Here is a 14,417-nt window from a genome sequence, read left to right as displayed (position 1 = left end):
TCCAGTTCGCTCCAGTAAGTACCCAGTCGCTATGTTGGTTCCATGTAGTGCTTGCAAAGAATCAAAGAAACTAACTTTTGATCCTCAAAGTTTGATTCTTGCAGTTAAGAGGAAACACGAACAATTAACTGGAAAAGGTAGCTTTTAAAAAATAAACTCATAGACTTTAAGGTCAGAAAGGACCAATATGATTATCTAGTCTGAGCTCCTGCACAATGCAGGGCATAGAACCTCATCAATAGATGATTTATCATGTTATAATGCGGCCAAATGGACACATCTGACGCCTGCTTTCATCCTGGAATATGTAGTTTTGAAGTGAAAGTGGCAGGCAGAGCCCCAGAATGGCAGCGAGGGTGGGGAGCTCTCACAGAAACATGGTCAGGCTCTTGGCCCCCAGTTTTGCACATCTAAAAGCCGTCACACAAGAATTGCATTCAATTCCTAGAGGGGTGCGGGGAGGGACTGGGGGAAGCAACCAGACCCCTCTTCTCTCTTTGATCCCGATCTCGGGAGGGAGCCCGGGGATCCGGACCAGCTCTTCGGTGCAGCCGGCCGCGCTGGCAGCCGGCCAGCTGAAGTGTGTGGAAATGACACCGCCAGGGCGGCAGAGATTTTCCCTAATTTCTCTCCTTCCCGAGCGCAGCCGGGCTGACATTGGCTGGAAAGTAGAGCAGCTCGTCAGGGACAATCAATGGGAATCGATCGCTGCTCAGGCGCGGCGCAGCAGGGCTGGTGGGGGGGGGGTCACACGGCCGGGCCACCCCAGCCGCCCCGCAGCTTCTCGACCTCCTCCGCCTGCTCCGCGCCGCCCCCGCCGGGCCGCCCCGGCAGCCAGGACCCTCCCACGTTCGGGGCAAGGGGCCGCGGCCGGGCAGCGGTCCCGCCCCCCGCGGGCACCTGGCGCGGCAACTATCCAACTTCGCGGGCTGGCAGCCACGTGGGCAACTTTATCACGGGGAGGGACGTAAAAATATCACCTCCGGGCCGGCCCCGGGAGTGCGGCCAGCGGCCCCGCCTGTGGCTACATGCAGCCCGGGGGCAGGCGAGGTCAGCCGCCGCCGCCCCCCCCCCCCCCGAGCCCGAGCCCCCCGGCTCCTGCCTGGCAGCGGCACGGCCCCAGGCTAATGGTGGGCGACGTCGGGGGCAGAGCTGGATGGGGGCGCAACAGACCCAGCCCGCCCTTCTCTTCCGCCGGGCCGGTGGCGGCCGGGCAACCCCCGCTAACTCGCTGTCGCGATCCAGCTCCCCAGACGAGTTGGCTGCAGCACCATAGCCTGGGCTCAGTGCTTTAATTCCTCCCCCTTGCACTGGTTCCCCTGGGAGGCGCTGGCTGCCCCCCGTGCTCAGAGCCGGGACAGAGGGGCCCGTCTGGGGCGCTCTGCACCGACCCGACCATGCAGAGACCCCGCTACAAGCCCCCCGTGCCGATCTGGGGTCGAGGGCTGCAGGGATCCAGCGGCTCCAGCGCAGCTAGTAGTCCTTGGGAACAGACGCACCAAGCCCCAAGCGAGGCGCGTCCCTCCGGCCTAGTGGGGGGAGGGTAACCGAGTCCCCCCCGGCCGTCTAATCATTAACCTTGGGCCTGAGGATCTGAAGGGTAACCAAGCCCACGGGCTACCTTTGCTGCAGAGCCGCCTCTCCCCTGGGTGGGAGCTGCCGGGGTGGAGGGACAGAGAGAGGAGGGGGCTAGGAGCACGAACACGTTTTTGCAGCCTGATGGCCTAGTGGGCTCTGCCTCTCTGTCTCGGCAGAAACAGAACAAGCTGCTACAGGTTTGCTTTGCTGCTGCTTGCCAGTTGCCACAGGGATTTGAACCCAGGCGGGGTCTACTAGTTGATTGACAGCCTCTCAAGTTTGTTGTGGAAAGGCCAGTTTCCTTGAGTAAGGGATCTGCCCTAATCCCAGGCTGGTGCCCCTTGAACTCTCTGCTTGCATGGGGCTCGTGCTTGGTTTGGGGTTGGTTGGTTGTCAGATTGTTAAAAATAAATCAGAGAAAAGAATGGGTCTTGGCAACAAACTCTCAGTTACAAACTCCACACACCCAATTCTAACCCCTCACCTCCATTTATACCTGATTGACTAGTTGTTCCCCTTTGTTCGGCGTGCTTAATAAATGGTTTTCATCTCACGCACTTTAAGAGCCTCCTATGGAAGGTCCTAAATAAAAAGTCATTATTTTATTATTAATGCTCCTTTTAAATAGGTATGTTGGAATCCAGTCTTTTCAATTGATCCTTTTTTGCCTCAGTATGACTGTTGTAGAAGATGATCTGGCCTGGCTTAGAGGATGCTTTGCAACAGACAAAGCCCAGACGCAGATTAAAAAAACCCGCAAGGCCCCAATCCTGCAGTTGAAGCCATGTTGCCATGCACTAAACTAAATTTACCTATACTAGTCCTGCCAGGTCTTGCAATGCTAGATTATTTTATTTCAGTCCCAGTCCCTGGAAACTTGATTATGTGAGAATTTCACTTTTCATTTTTTTTGAAAAGTTTCTAGCCCTAATTGCAGAGGAAAAACTTGAAAATATGACCCCAAAGGCTCTGAAACCAGACAGCAATTAAAAAAGAACCCAGCATTTATTCATTTTTAAAACCTTGTTTTTTTAAGCCCTCCATCGCATGATTTTGGGCGTACTGGGTCATGCTACTGGAACAGCTGGGGTTGGTGATGACACATGTCACTGGTTATCAAAGTGACAATGTCACACATGCAAAGAGCGAACACACCTGAACCAGGCTGACTGCCGGAAAGCCACTCAGAGATGAATATCTCGCGGGAGTTCTGCAGCATGGTTCACCCATGAAATAGTTAATCTGGGCACCAAGCCTACAACTGCCCGCAATGCTTAAGCAAATAAAGATAGTTACTTTTTCACAGAGCAGCCTTAATTAATGGCAGAATTTCCTGACATGCTTTTCCTTGGAGGCTGTTGTGTTTGCTGGGAAGGGCTGCAGGGGTTTTAGCCTTCCAGCTCCGAAGCCTATTGTGTTTCAGTTCCTGCTATACACCCCTTCCCCCTGGGGAAATCTCTCTCCCCCTTCCCGCCCTCACAAACTCCCCTCACTTCTGAACGCTTCCTAATCTTATGGCTATAGGTCACAGTAGGTCCCAGGTTTCCCTGTATTCCACTAGTGTCTGATGTTGATCTTAATAACAATACTGTGGGATCCTCTTAACTGGGACCCCCCACTGGACAGTTTATCATCCAGATTAACAGAGGCCGCCATGTAAAATAAAGGGGGCTGAAAAGACATGAAAGGAAATAAAAATACTCTGCTGAATAAAAGCAATATTTACTGCATTTCAGAACTGGTTCTTCTGTTACTCATGCCATTTATAGACTGTAGTGCCTCCATTTGATTCAGAGGAAATATTCCTGATTTACACCATCATAAATGAGAGCAGGAGGAGCACTCCCTGTCTCTCTGTCTTCTTTTTAAAACCCTTTATTTGGCAACTTTGGCATTAATCAAGTTAGAATTTTGCAGCTATTTAAGCACCTGGTTACAGCCACTAACCAATAGTAATATCGATGCCTGGAGCTTATACAGCTGCTTTTCACCTGAAGAGCTCAAAGCTCTTTACAAATTTCTGCTGTCCAGATGGGGAACAAAGGCACAGAAGCCAATATCTTCAAAGGTATATCTGGTCCAAACTTACCCTTGAAATCAATGGGAGTTTGGTGCCTACGTACTTTTGAGGATCTGAGCCAGAAGGGTTATGTGACTTGACCAAGCTTATATGGCAAAGCAGTGGCAGAGAGAGGATTCTAATCTAGGGCTGCTAATCTGTAGACCTCATATAGGATGAAAATCAGACCTGTTTTGAGGGCCAGCACAACATGACTTGCCTAAAACCACAACATAATTCATGGCAGAGCCAGGATTGGAAGCCAGGTCTTCTGAGTCTGGGCCAAATCCTCAGCGGGGGTAAATCAGTGTCGCTACACTGCTGTCAATAGAGTTATGCTGATTTACTCCACCTGGGGATCTGGTCCCCTGTGTTTATTCCTCTATGCCATGCTAATTAATTTCAACAACAACAACTGTATTTAATAGTCATTTAAATATGCATTCAGACACTGTCAAGATAAATCTGTCCAGGCTGACTGCAATTTTCCACAAGGAATTTCCATGGCTGCTTCAGCAACAGCCACTCTATAAATTAATAAAATACATGATTGAACAGGAATGTATATTGTAAGCATGATTCAAAATGAATAAGGGCAAACCTATATAACTGTGTGCTCCATGTGGAATGAGTGTAGGTAGGTAAGTAATTGGTTGAGCAGGTGAATCACAGAATGAAAGCAGCTGGAGATGGAAAAGACCTAATAGTTCATCTAGTCCAATCCCCTTGCTACGGCAGGCCTGTTCTCTGCAGTATATTTCCTGGTGCTTTGGCCAGCAGTGTTAAATGTCCCAAGCAATAAGGACGTTCCTTTGCTTCTGTATGCCATAGTGTATAGATCTCACTATTAGACAGCTACTCCTGATAGAATAAGTTTTCCTTTTCTTAATTACATCCAGCACAAAGTGCGCCTGGTAACAGGACACTGAGATGGCATGGATACACACAAGGGCCTTTGTCCTGGACAGATTTCTACCCCTTCTCCAAGGCTCTGATTCTGCATGGAGTTTCACGGCACCTGCGTGGACCCCCACAGACATTGATGGTTCCTGATGTGAGCGCAGCAGTCTGACTGCACAAAATTCATGGCAGGATTTGCACCTCAGTCTGTCCGGTCTCATATTGCAATCCCACTTCTGCTCACACTAAAGCAGTGACAAAGTTCCCAGGGATTTCAAGGAGGGCGGGCTCGGTGTGTTGGGTGTTTTACTAAAGCATGGCTAACAGGGTGTTTGGCTCCCATTTGAATTGCACAGCTGTTGCTTTCAGTGCCGTGCCAGTGGTGCACAATTCCAGCAGATGTATACCATGGATGGCTGCTATTGATCCAGACTGAAGATCTCAACATTAGTCTTGAGGTTTTTAGCAGGATCAAATGGCCCTTGCAGGACGACTTCTGACACCTCTGCCATGGGGCTTCATGTTAGACATCCAGAAGGTTCAGATGCTGGTCTCAGACTCGTTCCCCATGCACAGGTGTCTTCCATCATCATGAGCATTAATTAATACCTTGGAGACAGCCTCAGCAGATTGGTCAGGGACTGATTTTGTCCTGTGAACTGAGTTCCCCTCTCATGCCTAGAGGTGTCTATCCAAATCTCCATGGAGCCAGTGTAGATACTCCGCCCACTCTAGGGATTCACAGAGATCTTGAATTTCCAGAGCTCTGTCCATCACTACATTCACTCATGTTACAAATCATGAAAATAGCTCATCATATAGGCCAAGACTTTCAGAGACAGATGGGGACTTTCTGGGCCCAAATGGTCATCCAGATCCCATGTGCCGCACTGAAATCTTGGACGCAATCTTTAATGTTAAAACACAGGACTTTTCCCTACAGTGTGTGTACACCTGTGTGGGGTTTGCTCCGTTCACTTCCAGCTCTGTTCTTTTCCATTCTTCCTTTTGGATGCACGACTAAGTTTTGGTTCAAGGATCCTAATAAACCACTGATGGACTTAGAAAGGCTCAAAGTTGAACTGTTAAAGCATTAGTGTTTACAGCTTAGTTGGCCTGCCCTGGCACCTTCCATGTCCAATGGCTCTACTCCTTGGGGAAGAGTGGATGATTATATGACAGAATTTCATTCAGATCTCTTCCAGCTTTACTTCTACAGCACCCAGTACTGCAGTAATGACGCAATCCAGGTCACTAAATACGTGCCCCTCCCCTTACACCTACTGGACTTTTATCCCTTATACTCTTCTCCTAATGCATATTATCTAATCTCTGTCAAACACATCCCTCCATTGGTGCCTCAACAGACTTCTCCTGGTAACTTCCTTTGCCTAATTGCTCTCACACATTGGACATTTTCCTTTATCCTTAATCAAAACTTCACATTCCTTCGTTTGAATCCAGATTGTCTTACAATACGTCCTTGGTTCAGCCTCCAATAAGTGTCACCCTCCTTTAAATGCCTGGCTGCCAAGTATTTGCACAGAACTGTCAGAACCCCTCGCTCTGCACTTCAAACACTCTCCAAGATAATCACAAGAGGCGTCGGAGGGGCCTATCCATGACTGGACGCACTCCATGGGGAAAGCATTTCCTCTGTCTCTGCAGATGGGAAACAACAGGACAAAGAAAGGTTCCCAGCCTGTGTGACGTGTCTTCTCCGGTTTGGATAAAGGAGAAACAAGGTTCAAAAACAAGTCGGACATCACAGAGAGCAGACAGTGTCTAAGGAACCTCACAGTGCTTGCTGTCACTATTGCTGTTGGATTTGCTGTTGCTGAGGATTTGGACATATTGATTAGAGGGTTCTTCTTGCAGCAAGATTTTTTCTATGTCCCAAGCCCTGGATGGTCTATTGCCATTGGCATATGCCACCAATTTGCACCAGTAGAACCCTTTCAAGCCCAAGATCTCAACCACCATCCTTTTGCCTAGGAGAACTGATTAGAATGTCCTTTGGGGCCTGCCCTGGCTTCTGTGGTGGCCAGCAAGGCTGATCCTGAGCAAAGCAAAGCTCTGTCTTTCACCTAAAGGCTAACCGTATTCTCTCGCCAGTGCTACGGGCCCCCAGCAGTGCAGGGACATGGGCATCAACACCACCAACCGCAGAAGTGTGTGTGGGAGGACTGAGGAGTGGCAGGAGTTATTGGGCAAAGGAAGGTTTCGTTTTTTAGCCCACAGACTTCCAACAGAGAACTCGGCTGCATGTGAAGCTGGTTGGGTGGCTGGCTGAGGTCCAGTGAAAGAGGAATATAATTAACACAGGTTAGCAGCACTCCCCTATCACTGGGCCTCATCCATCTGCCCATCCAGTCATTTCAACCACACTCATCACTATTCTGTCCATCCAAGCACTTGTTTGATGGCCCACATGAAATCATCCCATTGTTTTCCCCAGAGCGGTGCCAATCCGCGTTCCCGGTGAGTTTGCAGGTTTGTTGTGCCTGAACCGGTTTGCAGGCCCTGAGGCTCGAAAGCATTAGGGTGGAAGAAGCCTGTTTTCAATGGTCTGATCTCGCTGCAGACTCACAGGCAAGGGTAGGGTTCACCGGGACTGCGTGGGTTTGTGCTGATTCACCGGCGGTGACCTCCCAAAAAATCCCACGTGGCTTTGTCCAGTGCAGGTGGTTTGAAGTTGAGATTTGCCCCTGAAGAGCAGCAGGAAGCTGCTGGGGAATAATCCCACCATGAGAGCAATGAAAACCCAGCAGAACTCTGACAGAGGGTTCACAGCAAAGGAGGCTGGCCCTGCTGGTCTGTGCCCTTGTGTCCGGTTAGCTCCCACCCCGGGGATTCCCTTCCTGAGCCTGCGTGGCACAAGCTCACCACCCTGCAGAGCTCCCACGTGCCCTCGCAACACTGCCCCTTGCCCCTTCATCCGACTGCCACCCCCTTCTTGCTGACACTGCCCCTCACCCTGTCTTCCCTCCACACACTGCCACCATACCCTCCTTCCCTCTCTCCTGACATTACCCCCTCCCCGCCTTTCATGGCTGAATCACAAAACCCCCAGGGCAACTAAATGAAGAGGACAGCTGCATAACAATGGCCTTGTCTGTCCTGGGTCAGGCCCCAGTAAAAGGGGCATCTCCTCTCACCAGCAGCTGTGTGCTGCGACGCCACTTGGGCTACTGGTGCAGGTGAGGGGAGACCTGGCCCCTCCCTTGTGTCGCAAGCTTTGCAGGGCAGGGACACGGCGGTTTGCCGCCCGCACATCCCTGGCGCTGCATAAACACAGTCACATCCAGCTCTTCCCACGGGCCAGAGGGCGGGCAGCCAGCAGATCCCGGCTCCAGGCGTCGCTCCTCTGCTCACACGGGCCTCAGCAGCCTACTTTGGGCCTGCCCTCGAGGCTCCAGTCTGCCTTTCCACGGCAGGCTGCCCCTGGCACAGCTCCCAGCCCGCATCTCCCTGCTGTCCTGGCTGGACTCGGATTCCCCACTTCCCTTCTGTGGGCTCCTTTGTCTGGGCGCTTTTCCTGCTGCTGCTCCCGTTCCTTGGTGCCACCTCTCTTCCCTGGGGGCGGGTTGCTCCCCCTCCCTCCCCACACACACACAGCTACAGGAGCCTAGGGCTTTTCAGAAGCCATTTCCCTCGTCTTCTTCCTCAGCACAGCCTCTGTACAGGCCCACGCACCAGCTGGGCCCCCCAGCGTGCTACTCCCACTGCCCCTGCTGTGCTGCTGCCAGCACAGCCTAGCTGACTGCCTGCTGCCTTCCTCCCATCACCTGGGCTCTCCAGTGCTTGAGCTGATGTCTTAAAAAAGAAACAACCCCACCCCCGCACTCCCGCCGTCTCCCTTTTGATCCTGGCGTGGCTTTGGAGCTGGTCCCAGCCTGCCAGGACCACCCACCCTGGCGCTCACGGAGCTGCATCCCAGACTCCCAATGCAAACAGATCCTTCCAGCCAGAGAAGCCACCACGTGCCCCAAGGCGCTTTCCGTACAGAGTTAAAGGAGCTCAGTGTTGTATGCGGGGCAGGACAGGGCTGGTCATTGCAGGGCCTGAGGGCACTGATGCTGGGGAACACTCGCCTAAATGCCCTTCCCTGCTCAGACATGCCCTGCAGCATCACAGGGGTTCCCCGCCCCCACCCCCAGTTCTGCTGCCCAGCCCAGATCTCTGCAGCAGCACGCCCTTGTTGCCCAGCTCCCTGGCTCAGACCCTTCCAGTCAGCATTACAATAGCTCCCATCTTCTTCCCCCCCTCCCCCCCCGCTGTGTCCTGCTCATCCACCCAAAATCATGCTGTAGTGTGGGGAAGCAAGGGAGCTCCCCAATCTCCTCCATGGGCGCTCCACACACTCATCCTTGCCCTGGAGCATCCCAGGAGCTCCTGTTTGCTTGTCTCCTCCCCCCCGGCACTCAGCTAAGCTGTGCACTGCGGTGTGGTAGGCGTTCAGGAATGTAACCTGGTCTCCCGCAGTGCAGGCCAGCTAGGCCGGGTGTTCACCTCACACGTCTCCAGCAGAGCTCAGCAATTATTGCCTGCCACTCCAGCATGTGTAAACATTCCTGAGACTCAACCCTTCGAGAACCTGCCCACGGGGTCTCCCCACCCCCTCTACTCCCACCCCATGAATGTCGGCCCCGCACCAGCAAAGCTTTACTCCCAGGAAGGGCCAGCGCTGCGAATACCCATGTGACTGGGCATCCACCTTGGAACTGGCCATGCAGCCATCTTGAGAACTGTTTTGTAGGGTTGGAATAATCCAATCAGGGAGTACAAACAATACCACATGACTTTGGTGACCAATCACACAGCAAATATGCAAAGCCACTGTCCGGATGAGGCTAGTTTGTGAGCAACCCATAGGCTGAAGCGTGGTCACTCATTTGTCGAGTCATTGAGAATAACAATGAATTCACAGATATCTCTGGTCTTGTCCGCACTAGAAAAGTATCCTAATATCCTAGGACAAATCAACCCAGTTAAACCAGGCAAACCCCTCACAGAGATGGACTTAAACCAATGGCAGTTTAACCCTGGTTTATATTGATCTAGTTTAAGCTGGTGATTTAAGACTGCTGACTTAACTCCATTAGCATCAGTGGGAAATCTATTATTTGCAAACAGAAAAGGGAGGAAACCCCTTGGAATATATTGTTTGCTGTGTATAGTTCACAAAGCTCAAGTTTTCCTATAAGTCCCAACATGAGGTTTGTCATGAATCCGGTTCCACTAAAAGTAACTGTGTGTTCTTCTTATCTTTGCTTTTATTGCTAGAAAAGAAAAGAAACACAGAAGGCTGTTGTCCTGTGACAGAATGTCAAAGGAGCTGAAATTGGGATGAAATATGCATATGATATGTTGCTTTTTTGGTCCAGTGCTCTGTGGTGGTTGTATGCTGATTGTGTGGAGATGACTGGCTTTAAAAGAAAATGAAAAGCCCCCCAACAAAAGCCTCCAATTGTGCACATATGTAGGTGTAGGAAGAAATTTTAGTATCGGGAATTGACAGCAACTCCCTTGTTAAAATTGGCAGCTGTGAAGATAGTTAATAGGCAGCTAGACGGAACATGGAGCCAAGAAATCTAGGATCGATTCCTAAGGCACCAACGTGTTCCTGGAGGAGAAGATGGTTCTGACCAGGCAGTCTCTGAGCCCCAGCTATCATGGCACAAAGTCACATGTCATTGAAGGACCTCGTACACACAGTGAGCCCTGTTCAGGACCCTGAGCCGAATAAACCCTTAACAGTCGGTCTACACTGCAATCAGGGCATCAGCCACTCGTATGTACCCAGGGCCCCGGGAGAATGGGGCTAGCTCATGCTACTGCTGGTGCCGCCGCGGCATCACTGACATGGTTACTTGCTCTAGCTGGATCAAAGTTTGCCCAGGTGTGTCTACATGTGGCTGCAATCAGATCACCCCTCCTGCTTGCAGTGCAGACACACTGAAAGAGTTCTAGTAAGTTACAAAGTAAGGAGAGGAAGGATGCTTCAAAACAGCTCCTCCGATGGGTATCATCAGGCTTAAACCTGTCTAATTCTCAGAGCTGAGTAGAGTTGGGCCTAGTTAGGCGCTGGATGAGTGACAACCTAGGAAGCGCGTCTAGTTTTTTTGGCACAGCAACAATGGAGAGCAAAGGGGACACCGCCTGTGCGAAGGGCTGGGCTGGTGGCAGTACTTGGAAGGGCGACTTCCAAGAGAGGAAGGAAGTCCTGTCTTCTGTGCACCAGAATGCAATTGATATTTCATCTCCTACAGAGGTCTCTTCCAGCAGCACCTGTTACACTCACGGTATGCCTCTTCCAGCTAGGCGTGGCAGGTGTCCTTCCTTCCTTCCTTCCCCACTGCCACCTCCCATCTCCACTACTCTGCAAGATTCTCCTTGAGGAGGAGGTTCCCCTCCCTATCGCCTAGATAGTGTAGGTTGGTTTCCTGGCCCTTGCCACACCAGCAGCAGGCAGTGGTGCTGGACTCTATGGTACACAGACCTCTGAAACCCCAGAGGGCATGAAATTAGGTTCTTCCTGTGGCATACTGAAAACCCTGTTAAAATTACAAGCTATCACTTGAAATATAAGGGGTTTCCTGACCCTGCTTGCAGGCTAGGGGCTCCATAGGGAAGTGTGCCATCTGGGTCTTCAGCAGTGAGTCTGCAAAAAGCCAGCCGAGAGCAAGGTGGGGCGAGCTTGTGCCTCTCTGCCTTAGGGAGCAGCCTCTCTGTCCCCCTCTGGTTTTGGGTCCCGTGTGTCTGGGTCCTGGATTCCAAGAAATAAAGTCATGTGACATTGTAACCTTCCAGAAGGAGTCTCATGTTTTCATCTGACTGCTGTATCTATGCCACTTTCCTCCAGTAGCATGGTGGTCACCAACAGGCGGCAGCAGGAGTTAACCAGGCCAGTCCTGACCGTCCAAAAAAACCCAAAAGTTTCTGGTTCAGTTGAAGGGGTGGCAAAGGTTTCTATTGCTCCTGGGTTCAACTGGCACTTCTGGGTCCCTGGATGCAGTGTGTACATGCAAGGGGTGACCATGGAAATCAGTGCTTTAGAAATGTCACCAGGGAGATGAGAGAGGGGGTGGGTGCAGTGGGACACTTAATTGGAAGTGGCTGTCATTATTGTGTTTTAATGCTCATCCTTAACTTTGTGTAAATATATTGGAGAGATTCCCAGGGGATCACTCATTAAGCTTGCGTAGCAGGGTAATTATTGTATATCGTTATCACCCGCATCTTGCTGCTTCACTTAATATCTCTGCTGTCTCTGGTTTTTTTAATCAGTCTGCGGTCATTTTTTCCCTCTCAGTTTTTTCTCCATGTCGGAGGCATTCCCCCACAGCTGCTCCCTTGGACAGCTGCCTCCTGGCACCCCAACTCATGCCTAGGGGGGAGGCAATGCCAGAGACAGGCAAGGTGACCACTGATGAAATTTAGGGGAAATGGGCTTCAGGCATCTCCAGTTTTCATGCTGCAGCGTGAGTGGGGCAGGGAACGATTCCTGGGATTTCATGCCAGTGAAGGGGCTAGAATCAATGGCCAGCATTGGAGAAGCCAGCACTCACACACAGTTCTTAGCTGACGATCTCAAAGCACAATATAAAAAGGGCAATGACCAGGGCTACTTAGCCATTGGTGTCCCCTTGCGGTTGAGTGAGGTGTTAGGGGCAGGCTGCCTCAGTTCCCCCCCCTCAGCTGGGCTTGGAAGGGGAGCCCAGGCCCACACACTCCCCTGGATTCCAGCCCAAGGACCCTGTGTGAAGCCATTGGAACCAGTTTCTCCTTTACTGCTTGAGTCTTAGCTGCAGCTTTTTTATCTGCCCTGTTCTTGCAGGGCCTCCAGTCAGCCCAGCTGGGGAGGCAGCACATCTCCCTGTTAACCCTTTAGCAGCTGGGACAGCATCAAGCTTGTGCTCCTCATGGCAGGCAGGTATCACCGTCCCCCTTTTATGATGGGGAAACGAAGGTGCAGCGGGGACTTGCCCAAGGTCACCCTGCAAGTCAGTGGCAGAGCCGGGGCTACACACCCTGTCTCCTGATCCCCAGTCCACTGCTCTAACCCATAGGCGCTGCTGCCAATCTATTATCTGCTTGCGGTCAACGCGACAGTGGCTAGACCGGCTGCTTCCAGAGAAGAGAGTGAAGGCTGGCGAGAAAGGAACACTCGCATGGGAGCTGTGGAGAGAACTGCCACAAGAGGTGAGGATAACCGATAAAGGAGTGCACAAATATAGACAGGACAGGAAGCTGAGAGCTGCGGAGGCCGTGGGGGCAGGGGAGGAGGAAGGGCACACTGCTAAGGGCAGCCAGGGGAGCTACGTGGAATCATAGCTGGCTGGGTCGGAGGTTTTGTCCCCTGCTTCCATGCCAGTGCTGGCAGGGGGTTAGGAATGCTAAGAAGGCAACACACAGCCCATGGGAGCGAGTGGGGAGGGAACGCTGTCTGTTACCGAGCAGAGCTCCACCGCAGGGACACATCCAGTCCCACCACAGCTGGCAGGAGGGGAAAGGCAGAGGAGGAAAAGCCAAGGGAAATAAGGGATCCGGGGCTGGGATCCTGGGAGATGCTGAGCACCCCTCCCTCTGAAGCCAATGGGAGTTGAGGGCCCGCAGCACCTCGCAGGACTGGGCCCTACGAGAAGAACATGGAAAGCCAGATCTGTGGGCCAGAGCCAGCCCCCAGAGGAACTGAGGATAGACGGGGGGGTAGCCATGCTGTGCAGATACTTGATAGCAGGGGTGCAGCAGAAGAGGATGGGAGCAGGGGGTTGGCGGTGGGACCATGCTTTCCTCAGCGGCTCTGAATGGTCGTGTCAGGGTTGTCATTGCCCTTTGGACACAATTGGGCCCCGCACCCCCTTGCAGAGCTGAGGTCGGAGAACTTCTCTATATGGACTCTTGTCCAGTGTCTCATGGCCTCTGCCATGCTGGGCTCCAGCCAGGGCAAGGGCTGAAAATGGGCCCATCTTAATGGGTCTGGCCATGTTCCCAGCCAACGTGGTGGGAAAAGGCTGAATCACCCCACAACAGGCTCTTCTTCATGCCCAGTCCAAAGCAGGAATGCCGGGGTTCTGGCTGGTGAGATTTGGAGCCCAGTTCTGCACCCCCAGGTAGGTGAGAGGACTCTGGGTGCTGGTCCTAAGCAGCCCTGTGGAAATTTTGGGCTTCATCACTTACAAAATGTCCAACTGCCACAGGTTCATCGCCCCAGTTATCACATCTGAGCTGAGGAAGGTGCTTCTGCAACACCTCACCTGTCTCCGTGGGCTATATTCTGGTCCCATGGGCTACGGGCTTTTTTGACACTGAATTCAACTGTTGTAGGATTGGGTTTGAGACCTGCTTCCATTCACATGAGCTCTAATTTAATCTATCCATGGTACTCAACATCATTGCACTTGCTCCAGGACTGAATCATTTTTTAAACCAACCCATGAAACACTCCTGCTACGGGCATTTAGGTTACAAAACAGAAAAAAAAAAAAAAAGAGAGAGCGAGAGAGAGATTACACCATGCTATCTCATCCACCCTGTTGTTTATGTATAGGACCTGCACTAACGCCTGCATTGTTTCATTGGACTTTTTTTTTTTTTTTTTTTTTTTTTTTTTTTTTTTTAATTATTCTTTCCTGGAAAGATCCATTTTTTAAAAAAAGGCTAAACTAGAATTTGAAATACATTTCCAGCTCAGAACGCTGAGGGTTCCAGTTGGGGGCACAATATTGCACTAGTCGGACTGTTATTTGTAGAACACAATTCATGAGGTTTAAGGCAGAGCCCTGTTTCCTGGCTCAGGCAAGCTCTGCCAGTTGAACCATGATCCAATCCATGGCTCACTGGTTTGCATTTAACACAACATTTTAATGTAAGTCAT

Source organism: Emydura macquarii, unplaced genomic scaffold (assembly GCF_026122565.2).
Source record: "Emydura macquarii macquarii isolate MOO-44397 ecotype Brisbane River unplaced genomic scaffold, CSIRO-AGI_Emac_v2 contig_2768, whole genome shotgun sequence".
Classification (NCBI taxonomy): domain Eukaryota; kingdom Metazoa; phylum Chordata; order Testudines; family Chelidae; genus Emydura; species Emydura macquarii.
This window is presented reverse-complemented; position numbering follows the sequence as displayed.